The 15809-nt window shown below is 36.3% G+C and overlaps 1 pseudogene; it reads right to left on the bottom strand.

Annotated features, from left to right (window-relative positions):
• The window catches only part of LOC119530218, a 68441-nt pseudogene extending 53060 nt beyond the window's left edge, over window positions 1-15381 (bottom strand).
• Between the last annotated feature and the right edge of the window lie 428 nt (window positions 15382-15809).

The raw sequence follows: 15809 nt of genomic DNA, 5'->3' as shown, positions 1-15809 counted from the left end.
TTCTTCAGGAATATCAACAACATTGACAGACCCTTACCTAGACTGACAAAGTCAAAAAGAGAGAAGACTCAAACAAACATTGGAAATGAGAAGACAGTAACTACTACAGATCTCAAAGAAAGAAAAACAAATCATAAGATGATACTATGTCCAACTGTATGCCACCAAGCTAGACAATTTATAGGAAATGGATAATTTCCTAGAAACACATGAGCTGCCTAGACTGACCCAAGAAGAAACAGAAGACCTCATCAAACCAGTCACAAGCAATGAGATCTAATCAGTCATCAAAAATCCATATAGAAATAGAAGCACAGCACCAGATGGCTTCACAGGGGAATTTTACCAAACTTTCCAAAAAGAATTGGCATCATACCTGCTCAAACTCTTTCAAAAAATTGAAGAAAAAGGAACACTACCTAACTCATTTTATGAAGCTAATATCACTGTGATACCAAAACCAGATAAAGACATTAAAAAGAGGAAAACTATAAGCCAATATCCCTAATGAATATAGATGAAAAAATCCTAAACAAAATACTTGTAAATTTAATCCAAAGGCACATTAAAATAATTATATACAACAACCAATTGGGGTTCATTCCTGGCATGCAAGGTGGTTCAACATAAGAAAACCTATTAATGTAATTCAACACATTAACAAGTAAAATGGGAAAGAAATCAAATGATCATCTTGATAGTCACTGAAAAAGCATTTGATAAAATTCAACATCCCTTTTTGATAAAAACATTTCAAAAGGTAGGAAATGAAGGAATCTTCCTCAGTATGATAAAGGACATATATGAAAACAAACAGCCAGCATAGTCCTCAATGGTGAGAGGCTGAAAGCCTTCCCCCTAAGAGAAAAGGATGCCCACTGTCACCTTTATTATTCAACATTGTGCTAGAAGTTCTAGCCAGAGCAATTTGCCAACATAAAGATATAAAAGATATCCAAATTGGAAAGGAGAAAGTAAAACTGTCAGTATTTGCAGAGGATATAATCTTATATTTGGAAAATTATGAGAATTCAACTATAAAGCTACTTGATCTAACAAATTCAGCAGAGTGGCAGGATATAATATCAATGCACATAAGCTGATAATGTTCACTATACACTAGTAATGACCTATCTGAAGATGCAATAAAAAAAAAATTCCACTCAAATAGCAACTAAAAATATCAAGTATCTAGGAATAAACTTAATCAAAGATGTAAAAGACCTCTACACAGAAAATTACAAAATTTTACTAAAAGAAAAACAAGCAAGCCACAGGTGCCTGGGGAAAAGATTTGCTCATTGAGAAATGCAATTGCGTCCAGACTGGAAGCAAAGACTGCAAATTTCTTGGGGGCAAATTGGGCCCAATCAGAGCATGCAAGCAAAAGAGGGATTGATAAGAAAACTACATGCATATGCCAAGGACTAGAGTCATGCTCAGAAAAGACCTGAGGGGCCCTATTTGTTTTCACCTCAGGTTGTTCTTTTGGTTCACTCTAAAACGGGCTCAATGTTGAAAGAACATACCAGCACAGAGCCAATCTGCAACGATTAGGAAAGCTATTTTCTTTCATTTTGTCAGGTTTTTTTTGTTGTTGTTATCTACTAAAATTCAAGGAAATTTCTGTCATAATCAAAACTGAGAAAACAATTAAAGAATAAAGACATCATTATCTGCATATATCAAGGGATATAGTCCTTGCAAAACCTGTTTGGAAAAATCACTAAATAGACAATTATTGCCTTCAAAAATAAGAAAGGAAATAAATCCCAGCAAATCCTGGGGAAGGGGGAATATTACAATATCCAAATGTCTAGATTTTCATAAAAAAATCACAGCCATACAAAGAATCAGGAAAAGATGGACAATTCAAAGGAAAAAATAATATGACAAGAAGCATCAATGAAGAATACCAGATGATACACATACCAGAAATTTCTTATACATGATGAAAGAGATTTAAAAAATGCAAAAAAAAAATGAAAATTTCAATTAAAAGATAGAAATTATTAAAAAGAACCAAATAGAAATACTGGAACTGAAAAGTATAGCAATTAAAATTAAAAAAATATATACTGTAGGTGTTAACAAGTTGGTGCTGGCAGAAGATTCAGGAAACTTTAAGATAGAGCAGTTAAAATTATCCTGACTGAAGAACAGAAAGAAAAACCAAGGAAGCAAAAGTGAATAAAGTCTAAGAGACTTGTGGGACACTTTAAGGATAGCAATATAAATATTATGGAAGTCCCAGAGGGAGAAAAAAGAGAGAATGGACAAAAAGAATATTTGAGGAACTAATGCCTGAAAACTCATATTTAATGAAAGACATGAATATACAGATCCAAGAAGCTCAAGAACACCATATATGATAAACTCAAAGAAAAACATGCCAAGACATTTACAATCACGCTGCTAAAAGACAGAAAGATAATTCTAAAAAGAACAAGAGAGAAGTGATTCATTGCATCCAAAGATCCCAAATAAAATTAAGTGCTGATTTCTCATCAGAAACCATGAAGTCAAGAAGGCAGTTGGATAAAATATTTAAAGTGCTAAAAGAAAAAATAATCAACAAGGAATTCTATATCTGGCAAACTATCCTTGAAAAATGAGAGATAGATTAAGACATTACAAGATAAACAATAGCTGAGGGAGTCTGACACCACTAGATGTACCCTACGAAAAATGCTAATGGGAGTATTTCAGGTTAAAAGGAAAGAAAACAAGAAAACAGTTCAAATTGCTCTGGAAAGATAAGTAACTGGGTAAAGATAAACTCCGGTTTTATAACTTAACTCTTTACTACTTACGTGATAAAAATGCAAATGCATAAGAAGCAATTATGAATGCAGAGTGTTAAGCATATAATATATAAAGACATAATATGTAACAGGAACAACATACGGGTGAGGAGGGCAGAAGGTATAGGAGAACAGCTTGTGTATACTATTGAAGTAAATTTGATATCAAATCAAACAATATTGTTACAGATTTGGGATTATAATTTAAGCCCCATGATGAACAGAAATAAAATATCTAAAAGATACACACAAAAGGAAATGAGAAGAGATTCTAAAAGGTTCAATAAAAAGGAACAATTGAACACAAATGCAGGCAATTAAGGGAGAAATGAGGTAGAAAAAATATATGACTCAAAAAAAAAAAAAAAAAATACCAGGATGGCAAAACTGAGTTCCACGTTAACAGTAATTACTTTAATGTAGATGGATTAAATTCTCTAATCAAAATGCTGACTTTGGCATGATGGGTTAAAATTAAAAGCCCCAAATAGTTTGCCAGTGAAAGGATGGAAAAAATATTCCAAGGAAATAGTAACCAAAGAGAGCTGGAGTTTCTATACTAATACCAGGTAAAATAGAATTTAGGTCAAAAACTGTTACAAGTGACAAAGAAGTATATTCTGTAGTGATAAAATGAGTCAATTAAACAAGAAGATATAGCAGCTATAAATATATATGCACCTAATAACAGAGCCCCAAAATATATGAGGCAAACATTGGCAGAATTAAAGGGAAAAATAGTTTTGTCTACATTAATAATAAATTTAATACAATACTTTCAATAATGGATAGAACTTCTAGATAGAAAGAATGGACTTGAACAATATTATGAACCACTGGATTTAGAAGACATATCTGGAACACTTCTCCCAATAACAGCAGAATATAAATTCTTCTTAAGTGCACATGATCATTATTCAGTATAGACCATGTGTTATATTAAAACAAATCACAAAAAAAATTTAAAAAATATTGAAATCATACAAGGTCTCTTTCCTGACCACAATGGAATGAAAACAGGAATTAATAACAGAATGAAAACTGGAAAATTAAAAAATACATGGAAATTTAAAAATACATTATTTTAAATGAAAGACACTGTAGGTTTACTGACAAATGATGCATAAATCACAAAATTCCCATATACTACTGTATTATTAACACTTTACATTAGAATGCTACATTTGCTGAAATTGATGAAAGAACATTTTTTATAATTGTCCTATTAATTAGAGTCCATGGTTTACTCAAGAGTTCACTGTTTGTGTTGTAAACTTCTAAGGATACATTTTAAAATTTTATTCTAGTAACATACATACAATACAAAATTTCCCCTTTTAACCACACTGAAATCACTGTGCCAGTTTCAAACTGTTATGGGCCCCAAAGGAGCCATGAACTTTTTTTTTCTTTAGTTTGCTTTTTTTTTTAATTCATTTTATTGAAATATATTCATATACCATGCAGTCATACAAAACAAATCATACATTTGATTGTTCACAGTACCATTACATAGTTGTACATTCATTACCAAAATCAATCCCCGACACCCTCATTACTACACACACAAAAATAACCAGAATAATAATTAAAGTGAAAAAGAGCAACTAAAGTACAAAAGAACACTGGGCACCCTTGTCTGTTTGTTTCTTTCCTTCCCCCACCTTTCCACTCATCCATCCACAAACTAGACAAATGGGAGTGTGATCCCTATGGCCCCCCCCAATCCCACTGTCCCCCTCATAAGCCACATTTTTATACAATTGTCTTCAAGATTCATGGGTTCTGGGTTGTAGTTTGGTAGTTTCAGGTATCCGCCACCAGCTACCCCAATTCATTAGAACCTAAAAAGGGTTGTCTATATTGTGCATAAGAGTGCCCACCAGAGTGACCTCTCGGCTCCTTTTGGAATCTCTCTGCCACTGAAGCTTATTTCATTTCCTTTCACATGAGCCGTGATCTTTTAATTCAATCTTTTTGGGTGGAATCTTTTGAGTGTTTCCATGGAGATGTGACTCACACAACTGTGGGCCAGACTTTTGATTAAATGATTTCTATGGACATGTAAACTCACACATTCTGTTTGGGTCTTAATTAGGTCACTGGAGGACTTCAAGAGAGCTCACAGAGAGAAGGAGCTCAGAGAACCTAAGAGAGACATTTTGGAGAGGGGCTTAGATGTAATTCAGAGTTTTCCCCTGAGAGAAGCTAAGAGCTGACACAGACCCAGACACTTTGAGATGCAGACAAGTAGATGTTAGCAGATGCTAAGTTAAGAGATGAAACCCAGAGTTTGCCCTGGAGAGGCTAAGAGAGGACTCCTAGGCACTTAAAGAGAAATGCCCCAGGAGAACCAAGCAGAGAACTGAGAGAAGCTAAGAGAGACAGAAGACCAGAGACATTTTGGAGAAAGCCATTTTGAAATGCAACCCAAGAGCAAAGGACCAGCAGATGCCAGCCATGTGCCTTCTCAGCCAACAGAGGTGTTCCAGATGCCATCGGCCTTTCTTCAGTGGAGGTATCCTCTTGGTGATGCCTTAGTTGGACACTTTTATGGCCTTATAAATATAAATTTATAACCTAATAAATTCCATTTATAAAAGCCAATCTATTTCTGCTATTTTGCATAATGGCAGCTTTAGCAAACTGGAACATTCATAATTCAATACTGTTAATTACATTCACAATGCTTGTTATCATCATCATCCATTACCAAAACATTTCCATCACCCCAAATAGAAGTGATCCACAGGTAAGCATTTCCTTCTCATTCACTACCAGCAACTGGTAAACTATATTCTAGTTTCTGACCCTATTAATTTGTATATTCTAATTATTTCATATTAGTGAGAATGTACAGTATTTAACCTTTTGTGTGGCTCATTTCACCCAACATGATGTCTTCAAGGTTCATCCATGTTGTCACATGTATAAGAACTTCCTTCTTCTTATGACTGAATAATATTCCACTGTATATGTATTACCATTCTTTGCTTATCCATTCAGCAATTGATGGTCATGTGGGTTGCTCCAATTTTTTAGCAATTTTGAATGCAGCTATAAACACAGTGTGTAAATATCTCTTTAACTCCCTGCTTTCAATAATTTTGTTTATATTCCTACAGGTGGGAATGCTGGATCATATGGTAATGTATACTTAACTTTCTGGGGAACCATCAAATTGTCTTCCACAGCAGTTGTACCATTTTACATTCTCATCAACAATGAATGTGTGTACTATTTCCCCACATCCTCTCCAATACTTGAAATTTTCCATTTTTTAATAGTAGTCATTATAGTGGGTATGAAATGATTTCCTATTGTGGTTTTAAATTTCATTTACCTCTTTGCTAATGGCTTTGACATATTTTCATGTGCTTTTTTGCCTTTGTTTATGTTCTTTGTAGATATGGCTATTCAAGTATTTTGCCCCTTTCTAAACTGGGTTGTTAATTTTTTTGTTGATAAGTTTAGGATTTTTTTGTATTCTGGATATTAAAACCTTATAACATGTGGTTTACAAATATTTTCCCCCATTGTGTAGGATGTTTAACTTTCATGATTAAATCCTTTCATGCATAAAAGTTTTTAATTTTGATGAGGCCTCATTTATCTATTTTTTCCTTTGTTACTTGTGCTTTGGGTATCAGGTCAAAGAAAAAAATGCCTAGCACAGGTCCTTAAGATGATTCCTAAGTTTTCCACTAGGAGTTTTATGGTTCTGTTTCTTATATTTAGGTATTGGATCCATTTTGAATTGATTTTTGTATATGATGTGAGATAGGGTCCACCTTTATTCTTTTACATATGGAACTCCAGTTTCCCAGTACAATTTATTGAAGAGACTATTCCTTCCCAATTGAGTGGGTTTATCACCCTTTTCAAATATCAGTTGGTCATAAATGGGATAGTTGCTATCTGAACTCTCAATTTTATTCCATTGTTCTATATATCTATCCTTGTCTCAGTACCACACTGTTTTGATAACTGTGGATTTGTAATAAGTTGCAAAATCAAGAAGTGAGTTATCCAACATTGGTCTTCTATTTCAAGATGGCTTTGGTTATTTGGGGCCCCTTATCATTTCAAATAAATTTGATTATTGGATTTTCCGTATCTGCAGTGAAGACTTTTGGAAATGTTATTAGTATTATGTTGAATCTGTAAATTGTTTGGGGGTAGAATTGACATGTTAACAACATTTAGTCTTTCAACCTATGCACTTGTAATGTCCATCCATTTATTTAGGTTTTCTTTTATTTATTTTAGCAATGTCTTGTAGTTTTCTGTGTGTAAGTCCTTTTCAGCCTTGCTTAGATTTATTCCTAGGTATTTGATATTTTTAGTTGCTATTGTAAATGGAATTTTTTCTTGATTTCTTCTTCAGATTGATCATTACTAGTGTAAAGAAACACTACTGATTTTTCATTTTGATTTTATACCCTGCCTTTTTGCTGAATTCTCTTATTAGCTTTATTAGCTTTGTTGTGGATTTTTCAGGATTTTCTATATATAAGACCATGTCATCAGCAAACAGGGAATTTTTTTAATTCTTCTGTTCCAATTTGGTTGTCTTTTATTTCTTTTCTTGCCTAATTGCTCTAGGTAGAACTTTCAGTACAATTTTGAATAACAGTGGTGAGAGTTGGCATCATTTTTTTCTTTTTCCTGATCTTAGAGTGAAAACTTTCAGTCTTTCACCACTGAGTACAATGTTAGCCTTGGGTTCTTCATCTATGTCCTTTATCATGTTGAGGAAGTTTCCATCTATTCCTAGTGCTCTAAGTGTTTTTATCAAGAAAGAATTCTGGATATTCTCAAATACCTTTTGTGCATCAATTGAGATGTTTATGTTTTTTTTTTCCTTTTTTTCTGTTAATATGGTGTATTACCTTAATTGATTATTTTATGTTGAACTTCCCTTGCATAACTGAGATAAATCCCACTTGACCTCAGTTTATAATTATTTTAATCCACTGTTGGAATCAGTTTGCTACAATTTTCTCAAGGATTTTGTATCTATATTCATAAGAGATATTGGTCTGGAATATTCTTTTCTTGTGGTATCTCTATCTGGCTTTGGTATGAGGGTGATGTTGGCTTCAAAGAATGAGGTAGTGAGTGTTCCCTCCTTGTGCCAGTTTGAATATATTATGTCCCCCAAAATGCCATTATCTTTGATGCAATCTTCTGGGGGCAGACATATTAGTGGGGATTAAGTTGGAATGTTTGGATTAGGTTGTTTCCATGGAAATGTGTCCCACCCAACTGTGGGTGATAACTCTGATTGGATAATCTCCATGGAGTTGTGCCCCATCCATTCAGCATGGGCCTTGGTTAGTTTACTAGAGCACTATATAAGCTCAGACAGAAGGAGTGAGCTTGCTACAGCCAAGAGGGACACTTTGAAGAATGCACCTAAACTGAGAGAGGAGCTTAAGCTTATAGAGACATTTTGGAAATGGCCTTTGAAAGCATAATTTTGCTCCTGTAAAACCATCTTGTCCTGGGATTTTCTTAGATTGAGGATTTTGGTTGCTGGTTCAGTATCTTTATAGTTTGTTGAGATCTTCTATTTCTTCTTGAGTAAGCATAGATAGTTTGTGTGTTCCTATGAATTTTCCATTTCATCTCAGTTATCTAATTCATTGACATAGAGTTATTCAGAGTATCATCCTATAGCTCTTTTTTTATTTCTGTGTGGTCAGTAATAATGCCCCCCTTTCCATTTCTGATTTCAGTCATTTGTGTCCTCTTTCCTGTATAGCTAAAGATTTGTTAATTTATCAATTTTTGAAAAGAAGTAACATTTGGCTACTTTGATGTTCTCTAATGTTTGTTTACTCTCTATTTCATTTATGGGCAGTCTAATAATTGTTACTTCCTACCTTCTCTTCACTTTTCATTTAGATTATTTTTCTTTTTCTAGATCCCTAAGTTTCAATTTAGGTCTCTGATTTGATATATTTCTTTCTTTATAATGTAAACATTTAAAGCTGTAAGTTTTCTGCTCAGCACTGCCTTTGCTACAACCAATAATTTTTTATGTCGTATTTTCATTTTGATTAGCCTCAAGATATTTCCTAATTTCCCTTTTGATTTATTTGATCCATTGTTTTTTTAAGCTTGCATTAATTTCCACATATTTGTGAATTATCCATTTTTCCCTCTGTTATTGATTTCTACTTTCATTTCTTTGTGATTGAAGAAGATAAATTGTATGATTTCAATATTTTTGGATTTATTTGCACTTGTTTTGTGACTTAATATATGGTTTATCATGGAGAATGTTACATGTGCAAGGCAGAAGAATGTGAATTCTGTTCCATATATATCTGTTAGAGATCAGTGGATTAGAGCATTGCTCAAGTCTTCCATTTCCTTATTGACCTTCTGTCTAGATGTTCTATCTATTATTGAAAATGGTATATTATGTTCTGCTATTAAGGTAGAACCATAAATATCTCACTTCATATATGCCAATATTTGCTTCATATATTTTGGGGCTATGGCATTAGGTGCATAAATATATTTATAATTATGTATTCTTGTTGAATTGAACACTTTATCAATACATAAAATGTCATATTTTATGACTTAAAGCATATTTTATCTATTAGTATAGCTACCCCATTTATTTTTAAGGTTACTACTTCCTTGGCATATTTTTCCATCCTTTCACTTTTAACCTGCTTATGTCTAAGATTGCCTTTTTTTATAAGCAGTATAGAGTTGGATCATACTTATTTATCCATTCTGCAAATCTCTGCATATTGACTGGAGATTTTAATCCATTTACATGTAAAGTAACTGCTAATAATGCAGAACTTTTCTGTGCCATTTTGCTGTTTTGTTTCTTCAAGTCTTATACCTTTTTATGACCCTCAATTCTTTTGTAAATTCCTACTTTCATATTTATTTTTGTAGTGTACCTTACTGAGTCCCTTTTCATTTATTTCTGGATATATATTTAAAATATTTTCTTTGTGGTAATTATTGGGTTAAAATTTAACATCCTAAATATAAAACAATCTTTTTGGATTGATACCAGCTTAACTTTAATTCATGTGCATATACTATTCCTATACCCCTCCGTGTCCCCCCTATTTTTTGTACTTGTTACAGATTGTGTCTTTGTACATTTTATGTCCAAAACTATAGATTTATCATTATAATTTTTAAAGTTAGACTAATAAATTAAGAGCCTCCCGGAGAAACCAAGATGGCAGTTAGGTGAGACAGGGCCAAGGAACACCTCTGTGAAAAACACTAGATAAGGACCAGAGAGTGACGCAGAATACCGGTTACAGTGATGTGCCAGCTGGATGAGATTTGCTAGTTCCCAGGGGCTGTATACTTGGTGAAACTGAGAGTCTGCATTCTGAAATGAGTGAGTAGGCCAGCTGGAAGTCCCGCAGCCATGTGCAGCAATCCGGGGAAGCCAGGGTTTGGCGTCTGGGAAAAAAAAAAAGAAAGAAAAAAGGGGAAAACCCAGGAGCGGCTGCAGGTGCAAGCGGCTGCAGGTGCGATCGTGGGAAACACGCAGTAAAACACAGCAAGAGGGGTCTGGGCCGGCCTCTCGGTGACTGGCCTGGAAGATAGCCTGCTGCAGATATCCCTGGGGCCGGGGGAACGGAGCGGAGAGCCAGAAGCTGAAAGAATCCCCGCGGCTAGCAGCTCGCTCCCAGGAGTGCTGGATAAACTCCTGCCTGGGGCTGTGCCCACAGCCCAGAGCCCCACCAGTTGTCCCAGAGTTGGGAAGGAGGAACTGTGAGAGGAAGAGGGTGTGGAGATGCCCCGTTTGGCCATTTTTGCATAAGGCTGAAAGCGAGCTGGCTCGGCCCGGCAGCCTGGGGCTTCTCTTGAGGGACAGTGCACGCTGATGATGTAGCGCAGCATTCTCTCAGCAGTGGTCCTGGAGGAGCACGGCTGGGCAGGGGGACCTGCTCGGAGATCCCAGAGACACTACACCAAGTCCGGTGGTTTGTGAGACATCGAGAGAGAGGGGCAGGGGCTGGGGTTGACATGAAATGAAGGCTTGGTCTCTTGTGGCGGCCTTGAATCTCTGGGAACCAGGGGGATTTGAATATTGAGGCTGTCCTTCCTCCCTGACCACCCGTACAAGCACCCCACATTCAGGGCGGACAGCTCCAGCAACACACCCAGGCTGAGTTCTCAGGCTGGACCCCACAAGAATCATTTCCCCACTCACGGTGGGGACAATGTGGAGAACTGACTTGAGAGGTATAGGTGACTCACAGATGCCATCTGCTGGTTAGTTAGAGAAAGTTTATGTCACCAAACAGTGTTTCTGAAAAATTAGATAGGTTTTTTTTTTTTTACAAATTAAAAGAACCCTGTCGAGCAGAGCAAATGCCAAGAGGCCAAAAACAACAGAAAATCTCAATGCATATGATAAAACCAGACGATATGGAGAATCCAACTCCAAACACACAAATCAAGTTATCTGAAGAAACAAAGTTCCTCGCAGAATTAATTAAAGAAATACAATCGAGGAACAAAAGCATGGCAAAGGATTTAAAGGACATCAAGAAGACCATGGCCCAGGATATAAGCTACATAAAGAAGAACCTAGAAGAGCATAAAGAAGACATTGCAAGGCTAAATAAAAAATAGAAGATCTTATGGAAATAAAAGAAACTGTAGGCCAAATTAAAAAGACTCTGGATAATCACAATACAAGACTAGAGGAAGCTGAACAACATCTCAGTGTCCTAGAAGTCCACAGAACAGAAAATAAAAGGACAAAAGAAAGAATGGAGAAAAAGCTCGAAAAAATCGAAATGGATCTCAGGGATACAATAGATAAAATAAAACGTCCAAACTTAAGACTCATTGGTGTCCCAGAAGGGGAAGAGAAGGGTAAAGGTCTAGAAAGAGTATTCAAAGAAATTGTTGGGGAAAACTTCCCCAACATTCTACACAATATAAATACACAAAGCATGAATGCCCAGCGAACTCCAAATAGAATAAATCCAAATAAACCCACCCCGAGACATATTCTGATCAGACTCTCAAACACTGAAGAGAAGGAGCAAGTTCTGAAAGCAGCAAGAGAAAAGCAATTCACCACATACAAAGGAAACAGCATAAGACTAAGTTGTGGCTACTCAGTGGCCACCATGGAGATGAGAAGGCAGTGGCATGACATATTTAAAATACTGAGAGAGAAAAATTTCCAACCAAGAATACTTTATCCAGCAAAACTCTCCTTCAAATTCGAGGGAGAGCTTAAATTTTTCACAAACAAATCCTGAGAGACTTTGCCAATAAAAGACCTGCCCTACTTCAGATTCTAAAGGGAACCCTACCAACAGAGAAACAAAGAAAGGAGAAAGAGGTATAGAGAATTTTAACAGAAATATATAGTACTTTACATCCCAAAGCACCACGACACTCATTTTCCTCTAGTGATCACAGATCTTTCTCCAGAAGGGACCATAAGCTGGGACATAAAACAAGCCTCAAGAAATTAAAAAAAAAAAAAAATGAATATACTCAGGGCGCATTCTCCAGCCACAGTGGAATACAAATAGAAGTCAATAATTTTTGAACTGTAACTCCACTATTTACTTCTTACATGATATAAATTACACAAACCCTAATGACAAATCAGTGGTTTTGAACTCAATGTAAAATATGTAATTTTAGACAACTATATAAAGGTAGGGGAATGGAGGAGTATAGGAACATAGTTTATGTGTCCTATTGAAGTGGAGGTGGTATCAAAGAAAAACAAGATTGATATGGATTTAAGAGGTTAATTTTAACCCCCACAGCAAACACAAAGAAACTGTCAGAGAATGTAACCATAGAGATGAATTGTAGAGTTCGGGTTAAGAGAAATGGGGGAAGGGGCAATGGAGAGTTAAGAAATGAGGGTGGAGTTGCTGTTTGAGGTGAAGGGAAATTTCTAGTAATGGATGGTGGGAAAGAACATTACAACATTCTAAAGGTGATTAATCCCACTAATGGAAGGCTAGGGAGGGGGTGGAATGGGAAGATTTAGGCTGTATATATGTTCCCACAGCTAAAAAAAAAAAGACAGTCTAAATAGATGATTGAATGTCAAGGATGAACTTGGATGGAATTAGAGGATAGAGGACAGGTGGCTCAAAGGGACACAGTTGAGACATAAGGTAAAGAAAATATAGAATGTAAGCATTGTATCATTGTTGAAACTGTTGTACTTCTTAGCTGCGCTTAATGGGATTGCATAAAAGAATGTTCCTGTTCATGGGAAGTGTATATGTGAATTATAGCGTATGTTCAAGGATGTGCGCAGCTAGCGCTCATATGTTCAGAAGACAGAGCAATAGATGATGGATGATAGATAGGGAAAGAAATAGCGATGTGACAACATGTTAAGGTTGGTGGATTGAACTATCGGGGGAGGGGGGTTAGGGTATGATGGAATTCTTTGTATGGGGTTAGTATTGTTTTTGCAACTGTTCCTGTAACTTTGAATTTATTTCAAAATAAAATTAAAAAAAAAAAAAAAAAAAGAGCCTCCCATCCCTGCCCTCACATTCTCTGAATCATTTTTTTTGTGCTTGTAGATCTTGTTTGCCAGCCCCAAGAAGATAGCCAGGGTCAGGGGCTCAGAGTGCTGGTCCATGAGACCCAGAAAGTGGCTATAATATGTTCCTCATACTGTGTAAAGGCAGCTGGCAGCTCCAGCCCCTTGAACAATGCCTTCACCCAGGTCACCTTCTCAGCTTCCTTCTTCCTGTAATTCTCCTGCAGGATCTGATGCTGTTCCAGAGAAGCCTGATGCAGACACTGAACCACCAGCCGGTTGTAGTTGTTGTCTTGGATGTTAGTGCCAATCTTGCCAGTCACATTGGGGTACCCCAAAAGGTCAAGTAATCATACTTAATCTGAAATAACTCTCTCATCTCCAGCAGGATCTTCTTGGCATTGGAATACTCTTTCTCCCTGTCAAGGCCCACCATATATATGTTAGCAGTTACAGGAAGGTAGAAGGACTAGAAAGCTGTCTTGTACTTCACAATGGATTTGTACCACTTTTCAGTGAATCTACCAAGATCCACATTGCCTTGGGGGGGGCTGTGATGAGGTTCAGCATCTGTCTGATCTTAGTCTGATAGGAAATCTGCAAGAACAGCTTGATCAGCTTCAGAAAATAGGGCTGCTCCCAGCAGTAGAGTTTCAGTAGATGGAAGGTACAGAAGCATGGCATCATTAATGGCATAAAACCTGTGCTTTGCTTCTGATATCAGCAGAGCTGTCCCTGTTGGGTGAGAGATAAGTCCAGGATGTTGTCTGACACCAAGAAAAATGCTTGGAGCAATTTCATACACCAGCCCATAGTCAAGGCCTGTTGGAGACGATCAGCATCCTGATTATTTGGCTCCTCCAGTTCCTGGAACACTGTCAGGACTGTCAAACCCCAGTTGTACTTGCCTCCAATAACATTGTACTCCAAGATCTCCTTGAGCCAGGCAATAACATCTCCTGTCTCTGGATGACCCATCTCATCCTTTGTCAGCACCTTGAGAATCTGGAAGAAGTGCTGGATGAAATTCTGCTTTTTGGGGCATAAACATCAGATTTCTTGTCTCCATTCTTTCTGAGAGAGGAGCAAATTGCTCTGTTCCTGAATGTTGATTCTTGCTTGGTATCATTACATTTTAAGCACATGCATTCTAGTACCTGTGAGAAGTAAGAAGTGGAGTTAATATACCATAAAATACAATACAATAGTACTGGCTTTTATAATTCCAAAATGGTCACCTTTACTGGAGATCTTTATTTTTTTATGCCACTTTAATCACCTGTCCATTGTCATTTCCATTCAGTTTGAAGAACTCTGATTTTCACTGTTTGTAGGGCACATTTGGCAGTGATAAACTCCCTCAGCTTTTGCTTATCTGAGAATATCTTAATCTCCCCCTCATTTGTTTAAAGTATTTCTCAGTAGATACAAAATTCTTGATTGGCAGTTGTTTTCTCTCCACACTTTAAATATTTCAACTCATCTCCTCCTTGCCTCCATGGTTTCTGATGAGAAATTGGTTCTTAATCTAATTGGAACTCCTTTATTGCTTCTTCTCTTGCAGGTTTTAGAACTCTCTCCTTGCCCTTTCTTCTCTTTCTGGTACTCCCATTATACATACATTGGAACACTTAATGTTGCACCACAGGTCTCTGAGGCTATTTTTGCTTTTTATAATTCTATTTCCTTTCTGGTCTTCAATCTGATACATTTTAATTTTCTTGTCTTAGAGCTCATTGATTTTTTCTTCAACCATCTCCACTCAGTTTTTGAAACTTTCCAGGGTATTTTTCATTTCAGTTTTGGTCTTCAAATCTAGTATGTCTGTTTGGTTAATATTTAAAATTTCTGTATCTTTATTGCAATTCCATATTGTTCATTCATTGTTTTCCTCATAACCTTTGATCCTTTCTCTGTATTTTCCTTTGTTTCCCTGAGTACATTGAAGATCATTCTTTAAGTGTTTGCCCAATATACCTGCAGTTTGGTCTTCTATCCTGTTTTCTGGATTTTTACCTTCTTCTTTAGCTGGACCATCATTTCCTGTTTCTTTGTTTCTCTTGCACTCTTTTTGTTGTGCACTATGCACTTTAATATTTTAAAATGTTAATTCTGTGATTTAGTCCCTGAACTGCTTTTTATTCTTGAGCTTGTATCCAGCTATTGACATGAAATGGATTTTCATGACTGCTAGGAGTGAAAAAACCCAAACAAACCAAAGCAAAGCAAACAAACAAACAAACAAAACAACAACAACAAAAACTCCTTTCAAACTCTTGGGAACTTCTTTTGGCTGGTGCTCTCCTTTAGTGTTCAGCACTGCTATCATGAAGTTCAACCCAAGGAAATTGCAAGGGGCAGGATCTTCCCTGTCTTTTCTTGGCCTGTGCCATGTACTGGGCTTTTGTTTGCTAGTGGTCTTAGGAGTTCCTCTGTTTACTTAAATTTGAGCACTGCTTCTACTC

This window comes from Choloepus didactylus, chromosome 3 (genome assembly GCF_015220235.1).
Source record: "Choloepus didactylus isolate mChoDid1 chromosome 3, mChoDid1.pri, whole genome shotgun sequence".
NCBI lineage: Eukaryota > Metazoa > Chordata > Mammalia > Pilosa > Megalonychidae > Choloepus > Choloepus didactylus.
This window is presented reverse-complemented; position numbering and strand designations above follow the sequence as displayed.